Source organism: Buteo buteo, chromosome Z (genome assembly GCF_964188355.1).
Source record: "Buteo buteo chromosome Z, bButBut1.hap1.1, whole genome shotgun sequence".
NCBI classification, from domain to species: domain Eukaryota; kingdom Metazoa; phylum Chordata; class Aves; order Accipitriformes; family Accipitridae; genus Buteo; species Buteo buteo.
In genome coordinates this window covers 35,970,471-35,977,390 of record NC_134204.1, presented here as the reverse complement: position 1 = coordinate 35,977,390, position 6,920 = coordinate 35,970,471, and the positions used below count along the sequence as shown (strand labels likewise).

The window sequence follows — 6,920 nt, the reverse complement described above, 5'->3', positions numbered from 1 at the left end:
CCCATAAGCATCTTCAGCTGTAGGAATACAGTCTGCGTGAATATTCAGTGAGATGGAGAATTTTGCAAGAGGATAAAAATTACAAAACAAAGGAACAACAGATGACGTTCACTTGTACCACAAACTGGCAGAATGAAATGCCAGTGCAGGTTTGGGCTATATATCAGAAACATCGGATAACAGGGTAGGAAATTACATTTACTATATAGACTTTGGAAGTTTGCAGTTTGGGAGTATAGATGCATCTCATTTGGGTGTTGATCTGAGTGCTCCACTGGCTGAAGTTCATGCAAAGTGAGGTAAATGCCAGCTGACTACAATTTTCTCTTCATTGACACAGGAGTTGTGTTGTAAGACCTATTACACAACTGTGATTGGATATAAGTAATGCTGATGGTATGGGGTGCTGTAACTTTGAAGATTTTAACTGTGTCACTTGCTCCCTTTGTGCTATAAACATCTATATTTAAATATACATGGTTGCAGAGGTGGCCATGCTAGCTTTGAGATTTTGCTTTTCCTGTAAGTGGATAGAGAGTTCTGGCAGAAAAATGTCTGAAGCACGTCATTCACTCTAGGCCTCTGGCTACCAGAAAGAAACTTGAAAGCTGCAGGGAAGGAAAAGAACAATAGAAAAGAATAATAAAATCCTTAGGATAAAGAGTAATTTGTTCATGAAGGAAAGTTCTGTGATGTTGGATGCATTTGAATTCAAAGAAAATAGGAATCCCAAGGTGACTTTTCTTGACTAGGAATCTTTGTGTAGAAGATCACACAGAAAATAAGAGTTGTTGCAATACTAATAGAAGTAATATTAACAGAAGAAGAGAAAAAACTGCTTGCTGTTGGCAGAGCTGTCTAATGAATTGCGAAAGAGCCGTTCCAGCCCAGGCTTTACTTCTAATGGACATTAATTGTATTTTCCATCTATACACAGATTAAAGTGAACTTCAGGGCAGAATCTGCCTGAGAAAGGTACTGTAGCCAAATGGCAAACACATACCCAACAGAGAACACCCTGATTTCTCTATAATCCTGTTATGGTGAAAGTCTAAGCTGCCTCAGTGTACTCTGTGCCAAAGGCTCAGTAAAGTGACAGCTCTTCAAGCAGAAAGAGGAGTAGGTTCACCCTTTCCTGGAACTATGTATGACATTCCCTCACCCTCCCTGTACACCCTTTGATAGCTTTAGTGCTCACTATTTGAGGTGAAAGCTGGACTCTGGTGAAATCTGCCCCTGCAAGGCAGGCAGTGGTAGATCTGCTGAGTGACTCATGCAATAAAAAGGGCTTTGAAAGGCTCGTGCAGGTGAGCAGGAGGGGAGTGTTCCTTGCGGGTCAGAGAGGGGGAGCACACCCTGCCTTTGGGAAGTCAAGGAGCTCTCAGTCCATACAGCTGGTATGCCCGCACGGAGTGGTGATGACACTGAACCAAAGGCAGTCAGCAATCATTTCAGCAGAGACTGAATGCCCTGCATGGATGTAGCAATAAAAAAACCTATGCCTTGCAATTGTAAAATACTGCCTAATCAGAATTGTCTACATACATCACATCAGGACTTTAGACTGTGCAAACAATGGCACCAGTCCAAAGGAGCAGAGGAGGCCTCCAGATGCTGGCCTGAGTGGTTTGCAATACTTAAAAGTAACTTCATCTCTCCCCTTCTTTCCTGTTCATTAAAAATACAATCAGAGAGGATGGGAACTGTAAATATTGGGTAAGTTAACTCTGCAATGAAAACTAACAAGTGGATATACCATGGCATTCACCTTCCCCTACAAGGGCGTTGGGTGTTGCTGTCTAGACAATGTCAGAACTCCAGTTGTGCATTATTTCTTCAAAGCAGCTTCTCTGATCTAAGTGATGATTGTGCCTCCTACGAATGCTAACTTTCCTTGAAGTCCTTATTATTGCTGCATCAAAAAGTCTTTAATCTTTTATATTTTTAATAGCAAAGAGCCTGAAGCCAGATTTTTGTCAACCTGTAATAAATTCTGTTTTAATTTTACTGCGACAAATCATCCATGTACATGTGTGGGGGGATGGGCCTTCTTGCCTGAAGACATCCATAAGCAAAACACTAAACACAGAAAATGCCAGTCGAATTCTTTTTCTAAAAGTAAAAAACAGTACTAAAAGAGACTTTTTCATTTGTACATCCCAAAATGTTTTGCTATGACAAGTGCCTAGTGTACAAATGGCAATAACCATTTAAAAATGCTTATTCAAGATCACACTGCAAACTAGTAAAAGTTTAAACCAAGTAGTTTAAAGAGTGTATTAAGCCAATTTGGGGCTTTGACCTAGCACCCAAGTCTTCTCTATCATGTGGTCAGAGTAGACATTTGAACTGCATTAAGTTACTCTGAGAGTCACAGAGATTAAGACTGTCACTCAAAATTAAATAGAGGTGGTGTGTCTCTGATATTTAAGTTTAGAAGAAACAAACCCTTTCTGGCAGAGGCAGGCATTAAACAGACTGAGAAACCCAGATATGTAGCAGAAGTAGGCAGAGGAGAGACCTGATCAGGGTCTCTTGTTTCTAAGTGGATGTCTTGGGCTACTTGACTATGGGTACAGAGACGGCACGCCTGTCTCAAGTTTTTCTATCAAGTGTTACCCTTGCACAGCTAATTCACTAAAGCAGCAAAAAGCATAAACCCCATGGCCTGATGCTGGGGGCACTCAACTAAAACACAGGTGAGTAGCGTGGAGGCTAGTCCCAATAAATGCTTGCTTATACTAACAGTAAATGAATAGAAGAGTTCAGACTAGAGACACTAGGAGAGATTCACCTTACATTAATTAATAAACTGATAAGTAAAGAATCCCCTTGGTAAATGAGAGAGAGAGAGGAATGGTATTTGTATACATTTCAAGTCCTCCTTCTTCCAGACCTGCCCATGTACCTGTTGGCTATTTGGCATGGGTCTGTGGGGGTATCTTCTGATTACTCTTTTTTCTTTTGAACAGACATTCAATCCTGAACATGAGAAATGTCCTGTCCAAAACCGATACCTTAACAGAAAAAATCATTGTTTTGAAAGATAATTATTTTTATACAAAAAAGACAAACAACAATTTAATAAAAAAAAAGGAAGCTGCAAATATTTAGAATGTCTTCTCAGTTATGTGGGTAGAAATTTCATAGCTGTTTTCTGAGCCCAAGTGAAGATAGCAAGGCTGCGTTCAGTGACGGAGAATCACACAACTGTGCAAATACTGCACAAGGCATGCTTATGTGCACTAACCTTCTTCTGGGGAAAAACAAGAAACAGTAATAACATTTTATTAATAGAAATTATAAAAAAATAAATAAATGCAAACAATGGCAAGATGCATAGAGTCTGGTTGGAAAGTAGTACTGGTGTTGTACAATTAATGAAATGATCGTTTGTTACCCAGTGGTTATGCTTGTTATATCATCTCAAAGATTTGTGTACTGATCTTAAGCTCCAAAGGTTTATGGATGTGACTGATGACATTTATCTATTCTAACCTGTATTTTATTCTCATGTGTATATTGCTCTAAAATAAAAGCAGCATATCAAGTGACTCCAACTTATCAAAAAATACATTAGACAATATTCTAAGATCTGTACAGCAAGATGGAACTAGAAGTGCTTTTTTGTTTCTCTGAGACCCAGATTTAAAACAATCACATGAAAATTTTTTGTAGGAATCTATTTCACTGTGAAAATAAGGCACCCTATGACTGCTATGGAAGGTTACACTGTATAGTAGAATAATACAGGTTCCAGAACTTGCAAGGAACCTGTCTCATCACCGCTGCAAATATTTTATTGATGATTTGTGAGACAAACCAAATTTAAAATCTCCTTCATCTCCTGAGTATCATGCTATAAAGCACCTCAAGGATTCCTGTGGTAATTTTAACTTAATCTCCTTACTTTGAAGGGGGATGCCATGGACAGAAACCTGTATCCGTAATATTTACTAGACTTCTGTCTTTAGGGGAAATCTGGATGTTCTGAGGAACTCAAACAAAACTGAAGTTGCTATTGTTACTTCAGGACAGGTAACCAGTAATAACAAGATCCAAAATTTAAAAAAACACTAAGGTTATTTAAGGTCCTAAGTATGAAAATTAAGTAAATATTCTAAGAGCTCTACTTCCATGGGTCTACAATAATAAGAAATGTCAGAGAAGTTACTACCAAATCATTTTTGTTCCAGGTCTGTTCCACCTGCCCACACATGCATGATGCTGACCAACACCACCTTCCAAACGCACTCACGCTCACATGCAGGTGACTAGGTGATGGTACTGTCCTGTTCACTGTTAAGACCTTTTGAGCTGATTTCAGCCCTTATCCACCACCCTTCTTTCTGAGCCACAGTTTTCCACGTTTTTCAATGAATATATTTAAAAAAAAAAAAAAAGAAAGAAAAAAGAAGAAGAAATTTATGGTAATGAAGAACACTTGATACACTGTCCTGATAGTGGCTGTTAAATACTGGTGCCCAGATTCTTTGTCCTTTTTAATCAAGGTCTTTGGAGTACTGGGGAGTATCATAGGACTTACCACACCTGAGCTTTTGCTCAGAAGTGGCAATCACTGTCCATCTCTTCCAGGATTTCTTCAGGATTCAAAGGGCTTGGAGGCTAGTGAGGGAAAGGGAAAAAGGCCTTCTCATACTGTGACTTCTTACAGCTGACAACATATATGTGATGGCTTTACAAGTAACATTCACAGCATAATGCACAAGCTGTGCTAGAAGGGATTGCTTTTTCCAGTCCTTTTTCCTTGCCAGAAGATTCAGCACCTTACTCTCCTGACACCTGAATTCCAGAGAGCTGTGGCATGAGAACTGAAGGACAAGGCTAGAAGGGGAAGATAGGGAGAGTCTTCATTTTTTTGTTGTTGCTTATTTACACAGCTATGATTCATTTCTGCTAAGTGTAATGGCTTTATGAGGCAACAGCAAACCTAAATTGAGGGATTAGTTCTATGTCAAATGTGTACCACTCCTGGTCCTGGTTTTCTTTCTTTCAAGGTTGTGACAGCAACGCAGTCCCTTAACACAGGGCTAGGCTGTGCCTGGCAGGACTGGAGATCAGGGAAGCAGTTCCTGCCCTGTGGAAGGGTGCACCGACCCTTGAGCAAAATGCTGTTCTGGTCGCACTAACCCCTCAGGTTCAGCAGTCTGAACCACCATTAAAGCACCCTTTTTCTCCATGTGCCCCCAGCAACCATCAGAAAGAGAGCAAGAGAGATACTTTCTCCTTCCCTCCTGTGGCTCCAGCGGCAGGGAGGACCCCTCCTTGCGCTTGCAGGAGGGACCTGTGCTTTTCCCTAAGGCAGGGGCAGTGCGATTCAGCACTGAGGCAGAGCAGAGTCTGCTTAGTAAGTTTGCCTTTTAAAGTCCCAGCCTGGTGTTTCTTTTGCATGGTCTGCTTTTGGATTAGTCCCCACCGTGCAGACTTTCATCCAGAGTAAATCCACAACTCAGCATGTTGAAGACATGCTGAAGACATTTTAATGGTCTTGTGTATGATGGCCTAGTAAGTCTCTTTGTATGTCTTCCTCATTCTTCAGAGACTCGGTGTGGCACTGTACCACTGCAGTGGTGGTATTGCTGTGATCAACCAAGCAAGGTTTTTTAATTAAATAATGAATACAACTGGGTGGAGGGTGAGCATGAGGAAAACAGGCTGCATTTTCAGAGCAGGGCTTGAGTGACCCAGCGCTCACAGCATTATTCTCTTTCCCTATGATAATCTTTCTTTATGCTGCACAGCTTGCTTTCTGTTGAAGCTCTTATTTGAGAGAAGTAACAATTTTTTGCTGCTGTGCCTGCTTGAATGTTGTTTACAGTCTTTTTGTGTCTGAATGCCTGACAAAATGCAGGTGCTTCTCAGCAGTTGCCTCAGTATAACATTAATTGATGGTCTTAGTTGATAGAAGCTAAAAGTGCTCACTCCTCTCAGACTTCATCTGTAGTATTTGACCATCTCCTTGCACAATAGATAATGCAAATTCTGGGAAAAGTGGGTTTTGTGTTCTGTGCTTATTGCAGAGGTAAGGAAGAGGGCATCCATCAATACAAGCAATTACATTAGAATGAATCATATCTGGTTCAACTCAGCAATTGCAGTTTTCAATTATGTAGATTTTGTTCATTTGCCTAAATCTGTCTCTACAGCCACTGCCAGACTTTTCTGCTGTCATGACTTTGCCTTCCCCATCACTGATAAAATAGGAAAAAAAAGTTCTCTCTGAAAAGATTTGAGGGACAGCAGAAGGGTTATAATAACTCTCCCGAGCCTGTTTTTAGGCAATCCTGATAAGCATGGATTATTAAGAAAAAGGAAAAGTAAGTCTGGAGGCAATTTTCAGAAGACAGCAACATGTAATTCTAAGAACGTTTAGAACCAACTGCTGCTAAAACTCAGTGTAAACTGTAGGTGGCACCATTTGTATAAAATTTTGGTGAGCACTGGAGGAAAAAGTTGCTTTAATTTCGAGTTTTCTGATAGCTTGCCGTGATCGTATAGTGGTTAGTACTCTGCGTTGTGGCCGCAGCAACCTCGGTTCAAATCCGAGTCACGGCAGTGAAAGGTGCATCTTTTGAAGAGATGCAATTACGGATTGCATAGCAAAAATAATTAGTTATGTGTAAGACTAAGATGAGAAAGCAATTAGAATCTCTGTAACTTTTACAAGAATGTTTTGCTAAAAGAGTATGTGCCATAAGTATTAGTTCAGTAATCCTGTTGACAAGTGAGATTTTTTTTTTATTTATTTAGGTGTTTATGGATATTGTGATAAACACAGTGGTATGCTGAGCATGTAATTTTTACTCATTACAGCTACTTAAGATCTGGACTGAGCCATGGAGTCTGTTTGGTTTTGATCTTTCCTAGTTTTTCATGGTAATAGAGCAATCAGCCTGAAT

The 6,920-nt window shown here is 40.1% G+C and overlaps 1 non-coding gene across 1 annotated transcript; it reads left to right on the top strand.

Moving 5' to 3' along the window:
- Positions 1 to 6,504: 6,504 nt before the first annotated feature.
- TRNAH-GUG (transfer RNA histidin (anticodon GUG)) lies at positions 6,505 to 6,576 on the top strand. Its single transcript has one exon. It is a non-coding gene; the product is annotated as a tRNA-His (tRNA).
- The last annotated feature ends 344 nt before the right edge of the window (positions 6,577 to 6,920 follow it).